This window comes from Odocoileus virginianus, chromosome 23 (assembly GCF_023699985.2).
Source record: "Odocoileus virginianus isolate 20LAN1187 ecotype Illinois chromosome 23, Ovbor_1.2, whole genome shotgun sequence".
Lineage (NCBI taxonomy): Eukaryota > Metazoa > Chordata > Mammalia > Artiodactyla > Cervidae > Odocoileus > Odocoileus virginianus.
The window spans coordinates 37,907,550-37,922,696 of NC_069696.1; positions in this window are offsets into that span (position 1 = coordinate 37,907,550).

The following is a 15,147-nucleotide window of genomic DNA, read 5'->3' on the forward strand; positions in this document are numbered from 1 at the left end:
CCACTTTCCAAATTTCCTGAAAAAATGAAACATTGAGTATAATCACTGCTTAGTATATTTATGACACTGGAAATTGTTATCTGCCTCATAGGAGTGCAAAGAACCTATAAATCTTTGTTGTTGTTCTGCCAGGTTGTGTCCAACTATTTGTGACCCCATGGACTGTAGCTTTCCAGGCTCCTCTGTCCTCCACTATTTCCCAGAGTTTGCTCAAATTCACATCCATTGTGCCAGTGATGCCATCTAACCATCTTGTCCTCTGCCACCCTCTTCTCCTTTTGCCTTCAATCTTTCCCACAAAAAGGAGAAGTTTTTGTCAGGAGATAGTAACTATTAACATTAAAGTGACATCTACTTTCCATATTTCCTGACAAAATGAAATATTGGGTGTAATTACTGCTTAGTATATTTCTGACAATGACAATTGCTATCTGGCTGATAGTAGCGGAAGAAATCTACAAATCTTTAGCTATTTAGTAAGAGGAAAGGGAAAGTAAGTTTATTTTTTATCTCTAGCAGAAAATAGAAACGTTTTACACAGAGATTTTTTAAAAAATTTATTTTAATTGGAGGATAATTACTTTAAATACTGTGGTGATTTTTGCCATATATTTACATGAATCAGCCACAAGTGTATATGTGTCCCCCCATCCTGAATCCCTCTCCCACCTCCCTCTCCATCCCATGCCTCTAGGTTGTCACAGTGTACAGGCTTTGAGTCCCCTGTTTCTTGCATTGAACTTGGACCGGTCATCTATTTAACATATGGTAATATACATGTTTCAGTGTTATTCTCTCAAATCATCCCACCCTTGCCTTCTCCCACAGAGTCCAAAAGTCTGTTCTTTACATCACTGTCTCTTTTGCTGTCTTGCATATAGAATAATCATTACCATCTTTCTAAATTACATATATATGCACTAATATACTGTAGTGGTATTTTTCTTTCTGACTTACTTCCCTCTGTATAATAGGCTCCAGTTTTATCCACTTCATTAGAACTAATTCAAATGTGTTCTTTTACATAGCTGAATAATATTCCATTGTGTATATGTACCACAAATTTCTTATCCATTCATCTGCCCATGGACATATAAGTTGCTTCCATGTCCTAGCTATTTTGTAACAGCGCTGTAATGAACATTGTGATTACACATGTCTCTTTCAATTCTGGTTTTCTCCGTATGTATGCCTAGCAGTGGGATTGCTGGGTCTTCAGTTCGGTTCAGTTTAGTTCAATCGCTCAGTAGTGTCTGACTCTTTGTGACCCCATGAATCGCAGGATGCCAAGCCTCCCTGTCCATCACCAACTCCCAGAGCTTACTCAAACTCATGCCCATAGAGTCAGTGATGCCATCCAGCCATCTCATCCTCTGTCATCCCCTTCTCCTCCTGCCCCCAATCCCTGGGTCTTAAGGCAGTTCTATTTCCAGTTTTTTAAGGAATCTCCACACTGTTATCCATAGTGGCTGTACTAGTTTGCATTCCAACCAACAGTGTAAGAGGGCTCCCTTTTCTCCACACCCTCTCCAGCAGTTACTATTTGCAGGTTTTTTGTCTGCAGCCATTCTGACCGGTGTGAGATGGTACTTCATTGTGGTTTTGATTTGCATTTCTCTGATAATGAGTGATGTTGAGCATCTTTTCATGTGTTTATTAACCATCTGTATGTCTTCTTTGGAGAAATGTCTGTTTAGTTCTTTGACTCACTTTTTGATTGGGTGATTTACTTTTCTGGTATTGAGCTGCATGAGCTGCTTATATAATTTGGAGATTAGTTCTTTGTCAGTAGTTTCATTTGCTATTATTTTCTCCCATTCTGAAGGCTGCCTTTTCACCTTGCTTGTAATTTCCTTTGTTGTGCCAAAGCCTTTAAGTTTAATTAGGTTCAATTTCTTTATTTTTGCTTTTATTTCCATCATTCTGGGAGGTGGGTCATAGAGACTCTTGGTGTGATTTATGTCAGAGGGTGTTCTACCTATGTTTTCCTCTAGGAGTTTTATAATTTCTCCTCTTACATTTAGATCTTTAATCAATTTTGAGGTCATTTTTGTGTATTGTGTTAAAAAGTGTGCTAGTTTCATTCTTATACAGGTGGTTGATCAGTTTTACCAGCACCACTTGTCAAAGATATTGTCTTTTCTCCGTTAAATATTTTTTGCTTCCTTTGTCAAAGATAAGGTGTCCAGAGGTGCCTGGATTCATTTCTGGGCTTTCTACTTTGTTCCATTGATTTATATTTCTGTCTTTGTGCCAGTACCATACTGTCTTGATGACTGTAGCTTTGTAGTATAGTCTGAATTCTAGCAGATTGATTCCTCCAGTTCCATCCTTCTTTCTCAAGATTGCTTTGGCTATTTGAGGCTTTTGTGTTTCCATACAAATTGTGAAATTATTTGTTGTAGTTCTGTGAAAAATACCATTGGTAGCTTGATAGGGATTGCATTGAATCTAGAGAGTGCTTTGGATAGTATACTTATTTTCACTGCACTGATTCTTCCAATCCATGTGCATGATATGTTCCTCCATCTATTTGTGACATCTTTGATTTCTTTCATCAGTGTTGTATAGCTTTCTATATAAAGGTTTTTTGTTTCTTTAAGTAAATTTATTCCTAGGTATTTTATTCTTTTTGTTGCAAAGGTAAATGGGATTGTTTCCTTAATTTCTCTTCTTGTTTTCTCTGGGTTAGTGTATAGGAATGCAAGGGATTTCTGTGTATTAATTCATTAATTAGCTCTAGACATTTTCTGATGGTGTCTTTAGGGTTTTCTATGTAGAGGATCATGTCATCTGTAAACAGTGAGAGTTTTAACCCCCCCCCCTTTTTTTAACCAATTTGGATTCATTTTATTTCTTTTTCCTCGATTGCTGTGGCCAAGACTTCCAAAACTATGTTGAGTAGTAGTGGTGAGAGTTGGCACCTTGTCTTATTCCTGACTTTAGAGGAAATTTTTTGCTTTCAATTTTTTGCCATTGAGGATTATATTTGCTGTGGGTTTATCATAGATGGCTTTTATTATGTTGAGTTATGGTCCTTCTGTGTCTGCTTTCTGGAGAGTTTTTTAAAATCATCAGTGGATGTTGAATTTTGTCAAAGGTTTTCTCTGCATCTATTGAGATAACCACATGGTTTTTATCTTTCAATTTGTTAATGTGGTGTATCACATTGATTGATTTGCAAATACTGAAGCATCCTTCCATCCCTGGGATAAAGCCCACTCGGTCATGATGTATGATTTTTTAAAATATGCTGTTGGACTCTGTTTGCTTGAGTTTTGTTGAGGATTTTTTCATCTATGTTCATCAGTGATATTGGCCTGTGGTTTTCTTTTTTTGTGGCATCATTTTTTTTGGTTTTGGTATTAGGGTGATAGTGGCCTCATAGAATGAATTTGGGAGTTTACTTTCCTCTTCAATTTTCTGGAAGAGTTTGAGTAGGATAGGTATTATTTTGTTTCTAAATTTTGGGTAAAATTCATCTGTGAAGCCATCCGGTCCTGGCCTTTTGTTTGTTGGAAGATTTTTTTATTACAGTTTCTATTTCCATTCTTGTGAAGTGTCTATTAAGATTTTCTATTTCTTCCTGTTTTGGTTTTTGAAGGTTATAGTTTTCTAAGGATTTGTCCATTTCTTCTGAGTTGTCCATTTTATTGGCATATAGTTGCTGATAGTAGTCTCATATGATCCTTTGTATTTCTTACACAGAGATTTTTAAATTAACTCAAAACTTCCTTTATTATATTTGCTTGTGGACATCATGAGAGCTGTATCTGTAGATTGCTCTTCAGCAAGATGTATATGTTATAGTTCCAGTATTTTCCTATCATTTATGTTGACATGCAAAGAAATGTAAGATATCCTTGGGAAATTAAGACTAAAGCATGTTAATTATTGATATTTAATTGAGAACAATATACCCAATTTCATTCTATTTCAGAAGATATAGATGTTCTTAGAAATCAGTTTGCCTTTCAAATTGATGCTTCCTCAAAGAAAATTAGAGAAAATGTTTTAGTGTTTTATTTCTCTGGCTTCTGACTCCTATAGCTTTTCAGGCAGACTTTCTGACAGTAAGCACTTAGGCAGCTGTGGCTACTCCATTGATTGAGGTTTAGTATTAGTTTCCCTCAGGAAGCCTTTGTCTGATGTCTTTCTCTAATCATTCTTTATAATCAGGCTTTGAATCTGTAACTCTTGTGAGGTATGCTGGGTTCCTGCATTTCCCAAAGCTATACTTTGTCTAATCCTCCTGTGTGCTATGTTCTCAAACTAAATTTTTAATTAGCTTTATGCTACTCTGTCTTGCATTTTTAGTTGCTTTTCCAAGAGCTGCAATTTGATCTTGGAATCAGGAATGGCTAAGATTTTCTACTGCATGTTCATAAAGTTATGGTCTGCTTGGTGATCATTAAAGACTCAGCACAGAAGCTTCATACAGTATCATCCATATTAAAATACACTTACTAAATGTCTACAGTGTTCTCTACCCCATAAGAGAGCCTTTAATGATCCTTCTAGGAAGGAGGATGGAAGCTTGTTTCTTCTTGTTGTAAAACCATGGAATTTGGCTCTTGCATGCAGGATCACTTTAAGGGAAAGATTGTACTGGATAAATGGAAACTAGGCATGGACATGTTCTATTGTTGATACCCACTCTGAGTTATGGAAAACTAAAGCAGATGTAAAGGTTTTAGCATAAAATACAAAACACAACACAGTGCACTTTCCCAGTACTGAAGCAGTAGCTTGAGAAGAATGCATCTGATTATCTTAGCATGTTGGATACTGGATCCTGTGTTTCATAGCCTGGGAGTCGATGCAGCAATGCATTTGTCAGCTACAAACCACCAAGCAAATGCAACAGTTCTATTTTAACTTGTTTTAGATACAATGTCCAATTTGCAGGACAGTTGAAGTCACAGAGAAAACTCCCATATACCCTTACCCATATTCCACATTTTCTTTTAACTCTTCAGTGTATATTTACTATGAACAAAGATATTCACTATCATAGCCATAGTGCAATTGTACAATTCAGGAAATTTAATGCCAATGAAATAATTTTTATGACTACTTCATGTACATTAAGAAGCATATTGCAGTTTTAACATATATCCATAAGGCCAACCTTATTGCCTCTTCAGTTTAGCCCTTCTACATATTTATATTCATTTATTTATTTTTTGCTCCATTTAATCTCCCTTACTGAATGTGTGTTTTACTATTAACATGGTATTATTTTTTTCTTATATTTCCTAAATTTTTGGCTTTATATAGGTTGTTGCTGGTTTTGTGTTGCTTCACTGTAAACTGTAGGATTAACCATTATAAGATAATTTTAGTCTCAATTAATGATTTTTGGCCCAAATTCTACATTGTCCAATATGGAGATCACAGGTGTTTTATTACTCTTACAGTAAATCTTTGCCTATTCTTTTATATTTTGTCTTTTTGAACCCTTCTATTTTAGGTGTGCCTTTATTGATACAGTTGAATTTACTCTTTGAGTTAACTTCAATATCTTTGAATAGATAAGGAAGCCCAATAACACATACTAAAGTGACTGACTGACCAATTTGGTATCAACTAATCAAAATATTCTTTTGTGTTTGTTAATTTATACTTCATTTACCATGTGTATTTTGTTATATATACAATTTTTCTAAGTGTGATCATTTATTTTTTGAAAAAATTCTTTTCTTATTTAAGAAGGATTGTATTAAAGTCTTCTATACTAGTTATTTTAACCCTACTTTTTTTATTTTTTATTTTTAACAGCTTTATTGAGATATAATTTACATATACAAATCACCCATTTAAAGTGTACAATTCAGTGGCATTTAGGATATTCACAGAGTGGCACGAGCTCCATCAGTTTTAGAACATTTGTTTCACCTCATAAAGACACATTGCACCCCTTGGGCATAACTGTCTGCCCTCTCCTGACCCCAGCCCCAGGCAACCACTAGTCTACTTTCTGCCTCTGTAGATATGTCTCTTCTAGACATTGCATATAAATGGAATCATGTGTGGTCTTTTGTGTCTGGCTTCTTTTACCTGGCGTGTTTTCAAGGTTCATCCATGTTGTGGCAGGTACCTTTCCTTTTTTATTGCCGAGTAATATTCCTTGTAGGACTTTACTCCGTTCTCTTTGATAGGCTTGGGTTGTTTCCACTCTTTGGTTGTTTGGAAGCGTGGTTTTATACATATTTGTGAAACAGGAGGGAGAGGGGCCAGGGCACATTAGCTTGCTCATGTGTTACAGTGAGCAGGTACTGAGGCTCGAGGTCTAGTGGAAGTCAGTCCATCCACCATCGTGGACCTGTTTGGTTCTAATCAGTTCGTGTCGTGTCCTCAGGCTATGTCACCCTTTCAGAGGTTGTGCCCTGGCCCCTCTCCCTCCTGTTTAACCCTACTTTTTAAGCTTCATCTTTCAACCTCTGGTTTGTAAATTTCAAATAGTATACCTTAGAAGACCTTCCAGAAATAACACTAAAAAGAGGTCCTTTTCATCTTAGGGGACTGGAGTGCAAAAGTAGGAAGTCAAGAGATACCTGGAGTAATAAGCAAGTTTGGCCTTGGAGAACAAAATGAAGCAGGGCAAAGACTAACAGAGTTTTGACAAGATACACACTGGTCATAGCAAATACCCTCTTCCAACAACACAAGAGGCAACTATACACATGGACATCACCACGTGGTCACTACCAAAATCAGATTGATTATATTCTGATTATATTCTTTGTGGTCAAAGATGGAGAAGCTCTACAGTCAGCAAAAAGAAGACTGGGAACTAACTGTGGCTCAGATCATCAGCTCCTTACTGCAAATTTCAGATTTAAATCAAAGAAAGTAGAGAAAATCACTAGGCCATTCAGATATGACCTAAATCAAATCTCTTGTGATTATATAGTGAAAGTGAAAAATAGATTCAAGGGGTTAGGTCCCCAGCCTGAAGAAAAATAAATGCAAAAAGCAAAAAGGCTGTCTGAAGAGGACTTACAAACAGCTGAGAAAAGAAGAAAAGTTGAAGGCAAAGGAGAAAAGGAAAGATATACCCATCTGAATAAAGAGTTAAAAATAATAGCAAGGAGAGATAAGAAAGCTTTCTTAAGTGAACAATGCAAAGAAACAGAGGAAAGCAATAGAACGGGAAAACTAGAGATCTCTTCAAGAAAATTAGAGATACTAAGGGAACATTTCATGTAAAGATGGACACAATAAAGGACAGAAATTGTATGGACCTAAAAGAAGCAGAAGATTTGAAGAAGAGATGGCAGGAATTTACAGTAGAACTATACAAAAAAAAAGTCTTAATGACCCAGATAACCATGATGCTGTGACCACTCACCTGGAGCCAGACATCCTGGAGTGTGATATCAAGTGGGTCTTAGGAAGCATGAAGCATCACTATGAACAAAGCTAGTGGAGCTGATAGAATTCCAGATGAGCTATTTCAAATCTTAAAGATGATGCTGTTAAAGTGTTGCAGTCAATATGCCAGCAAATTTGGAAAACTCAGAAGTGGCAATAGGACTGGAAAAGTCAGTTTTCATTCCAATCCCAAAGAACAGCAGTACAAAAATGTTCAAACTACCACACAATTGCATTAATTTCACATGCTAGCAAGGTAATGCTCAAAATCCTTTAAGCAAGGCTTCTATAGTATGTGAACTGAGAAGTTTCATATGCATTTAGAAAAGGCAGAGAACTCAGAGATCATATTGCCAAAATCTGTTGGATCATAGTAAAAGCAAGAGAATTCCAGAAAAGTATCTACTTCTGTTTGATTGACTGTTACACTAAAGCCTTGGACTGTGTGGATCACAACAAACAGTGAAAAATTCTGAAATAGATGGGAATACCAGGCCACCTTACCTGCCTTCTGAGACGACTGTGTGAAGGTCAAGAATCAGCAGTTACAAAAGGACATGGAGCAATAGACTGTTTCCAAATTGGAAAAGGATTACACCAAAGCTGTGTATTGTCACCCTGCTTATTTAACTTACATGCAGAGTACATCATATGAAATGCTAGGCTGGATAAAGCCCAAGCTGGAATCAAGATTGCTGGGAGAAATGTCAATAACCTCAGATATGTAGGTGATACCACTCTAATGGCAGAAAGCAAAGAGCAACTAAACAGCCTCTTGATGAAGGTGAATGAACAGAGTGAAAAACCTGGTTTAAAATTCAACATTCAAAAAAACTAAGATCATGGCATTTGGTCTCACTACTTCATGGCAAATAAATGAGGAAACAAAATGGGAACAGTGACAGACTTTTTATTTTGGGGGCTCCAAAGTCACTGCAGATGGTGACTGCAGCCATGAAATTAAAAGACACTTGCTCTTTGGAAGAAAAGCCATGACAAACCTAGACAGTGTGTTAAAAAGCAGAGACATCCCTTTGCTGAGAAGTTATGGTTTTTCCAGTAGTCACATATGGATATAAGTTTTGGGCCATAAAGAAGGCTGAGGGCTGTAGAGTTGTTTTTTAACTGTAGTGTTGGAGAAGATTCTTGAGAGGCCTTTGGACAGCAAGATTAAACCAGTCAATCCTAAAGGAAATCAACCCTAAATATTCATTGCCAGGACTGGTGCTGAAGCTGAAACACCAATAGGCCACCTGACATGAAGAGCTGACTCACTGGAAAAGATCCTGATGCTGGGAAAGAGTGAAGGCAGGAGGAGAAGCAGACAACAGAGGATGATATGATTGGATGGCATCACTGACTCAATGAACATGAGTTTGAGCAAACTCCAGGAGACGGTGAAGGACACTGAAGCCTGGCAAGCTGCAGCTCATGGGGTTACAAAGGGGGACATGACTTAGTAACTGAACAACAGCAACCTTATCTCCAACTTATTACCCATATAACAATCATGAATCTTATTTACTCTTCCTTTTGTTCTACTTTTTCCGTTTTTAAAAAGTTGCATTCTTTCTGCTCTTACCATATATAATGTTTATATAGTTTTCTTCCACCTATGTCTTCATTCTTGCTTTAGTCTACAATCAAATGTATCAAATATACCAAATGCTCATCATTAGTCCTTTAGCTCACATTTCCCCAAACAAACAAAAGTTGAGGGAGTTCATCACCACTAGATCCTGTCTTACAAAAATGTTAAAGGGAGTTCTAGCTGAAATGAAAGGACTTTAATAAACAACATAAAATCATATGAATGCATAAAACTCACCAGGAAAGGTAAATATATAAATATATATTTATATATTAAATAGTCAGATTCTCTTATATTGTAATGGTGTGTCAGCCACTTTCAATTCCAGTTTAAAACTTTAAAGAAATAAATGAATTTAAAATGATATTATATTCAATAATTTTTATTGGATATACAATATAGAAAGATATAAATAATGTCAATAACCTAAAATGTGAGAGGCAAAAGTGTAGAGTTTCTGTATGCTGTTAAAGTTAATTATCTATAGAACCCGGGGGAGGAGCCAAGATGGCGGAGGAATAGGACGGGAGACCACTTTCTCCCCTACAAATTCATCGAAAGAACATTTGAACGCTGAGCAAATTTCACAAAACAACTTCTGATCGCTAGCAGAGGACATCAGGCGCCCAGAAAAGCAGCCCATTGTCTTCGAAGGGAGGTAGGACAAAATATAAAAGATAAAAAGAGAGACATAAGAGCTAGGGACGGAGACCCGTCCCGGGAAGGGAGTCTTAATAGAGGAAATTTCCAATCACCAGGAAACCCTCGCACTGGCGGGACTGGGGGAAGTTTTCGGCAATCTAACTGGGAGGAAAAATTAAACGAGGCCCACAGATTACATGCCTTAAAGCAACTCCCAGCAGAAAAGTACCCCAGACGCCCACACCCGCCAGCAACAAGCGGGGGTGGAACGGAGAGGAGCGGGTGGCATTGCTTAGGGTAAGGACCGGCCCGAAGACCCTGAGAGCAATCAGAGGGAGCTTTTTTAAACTGTGGGATAGCAAGGGACAAAATTAACCAGCCGGAACACACTGCCGGCGGTTCGCAAAACAAAGGGACTGAGAAAGTCCAGAGAAGAGCCGGCCCATCCCCACTGGAGGTAGGAGGCAGGGGGGAGGGGAAAAGGGCAAACTCAGCCCCTGAGAAGCCACCCCCTCCCACACTGCAAACAGGCCCCCGGTTCCTATCTAAAGACTTCCTGAGACCCGACTGGCGGCGCACGCTGGGGCCGCGGAGGGAAAAAGCACGCCGTACCCGGGGAGATTGCGCCGAAGACTCTGGCTGCCTGGGGGAGATTGCGCCCAAGACTCTGGCTGCCTGAGCCGCTCGCCGCGGAGGGAAAAGGCGCACTGCACCCGGGGAGAGTACGCCCAAGCCCCAGGCTGCCTGAACTGCTCAGGCTGGGGAAGGCACAAAATGCAGGCGCAACTGAATCCAAGCTTTTGTGGAGTACCCAAAAATTGGAACCGCACTCAACACAGGGCCCGCTCCATATAGAGCAGCCAGGAGCCTGAGCAGTGTAGACGGGGAAAGCACTGACACCTGTGAGCGGGGCAAACCCAGTGTGGCCGGAACACGGTGAGTGCTATCCACACAGAGCGGTATGTGTCTGCAGCGCCCCGCCCTCCCCGTAGCAGGACTGAACTGAACTAGAGAACCTAAATAAGAGATCACCTCCGCCCGCCTGTGTCAGGGCGGAAATTAGACACCGAAGAGACAGCAAACAGAAGCCAAATAAACAAAGGGAACTGCTTCAGAAAGGACCGGTACAACAGATTAAAATCCCTGGAGGTAACACCGACTACACCGGAGGGGGCCTATAGATATCGAGACGTGTAAGCTGGAAAGAGGAGCTATCTGAAATTTAACTGAACCTACACTGACCACAACAACTCCAGAGAAATTCCTAGATAGAAATGTATATATATATATTTTTTTAATTAAAAAAGTTTTTTTTCTTTCCTTTCTTTAATTTTTTCTCTTTTATTTTCTTTTTAAAATTCCCCATTACTCCCCCATTACTCCTCAACTTTCATTTTCATATATTTTTATGATTTTTTTATTTTTTATTTTTCCATTTATTTTTATTAGTTGGAGGCTAATTACTTTACATCATTGCAGTGGTTTTTGTCATACATTGAAATGAATTAGCCATGGATTTACATGTATTCCCCATCCCGGTCCCCCCCTCCCACCTCCCTCTCCGCCCTATCCCTCTGGGTCTTCCCAGTGCACCAAGTCCGAGCACTTGTCTCATGCACCCAACCTGGGCTGGTGATCTGTTTCACCCTAGATAATATACATGTTTCAATGCTGTTCTCTTGAAACATCCCACCCTCGCCTTCTCCCAGAGTCCACAAGTCTTTTCTATACATCTGAGTCTCTTTTTCTGTTTTGCATATAGGGTTATCGTTACCATCTTTCTAAATTCTATATATATGTGTTAGTATACTGTAATGGTCTTTATCTTTCTGGCTTACTTCGCTCAACCACCTGTAAAAGAATGAAACTAGAACACTTTCTAATACCATACAAAAAAATAAATAAAATGGATTAAAGATCTAAATGTAAGACCAGAATCTCCCTTTTATTCTTGATGAATCTGGCTTACAGTTTGTCTTTTTTACCTTCTCAACGAATCAGCTTTTAGTTTTGTTGATCTTTGCTATAGTCTCCTTCTTTTCTTTTTATTTTTTTCTGGTCTGATTTTATGATATTCTTCCTTCTACTAACTTTGGGGTTCTTCTTTTCTTCTTTTTCTAATTGCTGTAGGTATTAAGGTAGGTTTTTTATTTTATGTTTCTCTTGTTTCTTGAGGTAGGCTTGTATTGTTATGAACCTCCCAGTTAGCCCTGCTTTTACAGAATGCTGTAGCTTTTGGGTTGTTGTGTTTTCATTTTCATTTACTCTATGCATATTTGGGTTTATTTTCTGATTCCTTCTGTGATCTGTTGGTTATTCAGAAGCATGTTGTTTAACCTCCATATGTTTCAGTTTTTTACAGTTTTTTTCCCTGTTGTTTACATCTAATCTTACCATATTGTCATTAGAAAAGATGCTTGAAATAATTTCAATTTTTAAAAATTTACCAAGGCTAGATTTTGCCCCAGGATGTGATCTATCTTGGAGAATGTTCCATGTAAGAACTTGAGATAAAGGCAAAATCCATTGTTATGGGGTAAAATGCCCTGTAGATATCAGTTAGGTCTAACTTTTCCATTGTATCATTTAAAGCTTGTATTTCCTTGCTAATTTTCTGTTTGGTGGATCTATCCATAGGTGTGAGTTGTGTATTAAAGTCCCCCACTATTACTGTTATTGTTAATTTCCCATTTAATACTTGTTAGCATTTCCCTTATGTATTGAGTTGTTACTGTGTTGAGTGCATATATATTATATTTGCTATATCTTCTTGGATTGCTTCTTTAATCATTATGTATTTTCCTTTGTCTCTTATCTCAGTCTTTATCAAAGTATATTTTATCTGATATGAGTATTGCTATTCCTGCTTTCTTTTGGTCTTCATTTACAAAAAAATATCTTTTTCCAGCCCCTCACTTTCAATCTGTATGTGTCCCTAGATTTGAGGTGAGTCTCTTGTATATGGCATAAATAGTAGGTTTGTTTTTTTATCCATTTGGCCAGTCTTTGTCTTTTGGTTGGAGCATTTAAACCATCTACATTTAAAGGTAATTACTGATAAGTGTGATCCTGTTTCCATTTACTTTGTTGTTTTGGGTTAATTTTTGTGAGCCTTTTCTGTGCTTCCTGTTAGAGAAGATCCTTTAGCATTTGCTGAAGGTGGTTTGGTGGTGCTGAATTCTCTTAGCTTTTGCTTGCCTGTAAAGCTTTTGATTTCTCCTTCATATGTGAATAAGATCCTTGCTGGGTAGAGGAATCTTGGTTGTAGGTTTTTCTCTTTCATGACTTTTAAGTATGTTCATTGATTTTAACTATGGAAAGATCAGCTGTTATCCTTATGAAAATCTTGTGTGTTATTTGTTGTTTTTCCCTTGCTGTGTAAAAAATAATAATAATTTGTTTATTTTAATTGGAGGCTAATTATTTTGCATTTACTCTTTGAGTTTAATTTTTTTTTTTTTAGTTTAATTATATGTTTCTTGGGGTGTTTCACCTTGGATTTATCCTGTTTGGAACTCTCTGGATTTCCTGGACTTGGGTGGTTATTTCCTTCCCCACTTTAGGGAAGTTTTCGACTATTATCTCAGGTATTTTCTCATGCCCCCTTTTTTGGTCTTCTTCTTCTGGAACACCTATGATTCAAACATTGGGGTATTTAACATCGTCACATAGGTCTCTGATGTTGTCCTCATTTCTTTTAATTCTTTTTCTTTTTTCCTCTCTACTTCATTTATTTCCACCATCCTATCTTCCACCTCACTTATCCTCTCTTCTGCGTCAGTTATTCTACTGGTTATTCTCTGGTTCTCAGTTATCCTCTGGTCCCCTCCAGAGTGAATATCAGTTATTGCTTTGTTCATTGATTGACTGTTTATTTCTTATATTTCTCTATCCTTGTCTCTAGTCTATTTTTCTATAACTCCATTTTGTTTTCAAGATTTTGTATCACCTTTACTATCATTATTTTGAATTCTTTTTCAGGTAGACTCTCTATCTCCTCCTCTTTTGTTTGGTTTGGTGGGTTTCTATTATGTTTCTTCACCTGCTAAATATTTATTTGCCTTTTCATTTTGTTTAGATTCTTGTGTTTGGTGTGCCCTTTCTGCAGACTGGAAATTTGTGGTTCTTCTTAATTGTGAAATCTACTCCTTATGGGTGGGGTTGGAATAGTGGCTTGTCCAGATTTCCTGGTTGGGGGAACTTGTGTCTGGGTTCTGGTGGGTGTTGCTCGATCTCTTTTCTCAGGAGTGCAATGAGGTCTTCAGTGGAGTCTTTGGGTTTGACATGGCTTTGGGCTGCCCACCTTTCAATATTCAGGATTATGTTCCTATTGCTGGAGAATTTGTGTGGTGTGTCTTGCACTGGAACTCTTGGCTGTTGGGTGGAGCTTGGTCTCAGTGTATGTATGGAGACTTTGGGTGAGTTCTTGTCTATAAATATCCCCTGGAGCCTGGAGTTCTCTGATGTTCTAAACTTCTGGAGTTAAGCCTCCTGCCTTTAGGTTTTGATCCTTCTCTACAGTAGACTCACAACTTTTCCATCCATACAGCATAGAAGATAAAACCCCTAGGTTAATGTTGAAACAACTCTCCACAGCCAGGGACACCCAGAGAGATTCACACAGTTATATAAAGAAGAGAACAGGGAGCATGGAGATAGAGGTGATCAGGAACAGAAAAGGGAGAGTCAAAAGGTGAGAGTGCAATTAAACCAGTAATCAAATCTCTAAGTGAGAATGGAGAAGTTCAGATTCGTAAAGGTACAAAATTGATAACAAATACTAGAAGAGGGGTTAGATTCTCAAAAATACAATATAAAACATAGAAATAAAATTGATCACAAAAATTTTAAAAATATGTAATTTGTTTTTTAAAAATAGGGTTTTTGTTGAAATGTAATACTAGGCTATAAAAATGAAAGTTAAAGATGTAACAAAGAAATAATTTTTTTAATTAAAAAATGTTAATAGTAAAAATATATCTAGGAATTTCTCTGGAGCTGTTGTAGGCAGTGTAAAGTCAGTTCAGTGTCAGATAGTCCCTTGTTCTGGCTTGTACTTGTTCTCAAAGTCTATAGTTGTCCTTCAAATGCACAATCTCATCATTAACTGCAGGTTTTTAATAGTTGCACCTGTCACTTCCAGAGCAGCTCCCCCTTTTTTGTTTATTTTGACTTCCTCTGTTTGCAAGTCTCTTCAGTGTCTAATTTCTGCCCTGATAAGGGGCAAAGGTGGTCACTTATTTAGGTTCACATGTTCAGTTGTGCTGTGGAGAGGGAGGGACATTGCAAACAAATACTGCTGGCATTTGTGGGGAGTCTTACTGGATGGACCATCTTACAGGATGAACCACACTGGGTTTGCCACAGCCCAAGGCAGAGTGTATTTCCCAGGACCACACTGCTCAGGCTCCAGGCTGCTCTGCAAGGGAACAGTGTCAAGTGGGCCCTCTGTTATCTGCCTTTCCCAGGTCTAAGCTGCTCAGGTTCTCGAGTGCTCCACAGGGGCACGGACCCGGATGGGCTGTGCATCTTGTTCT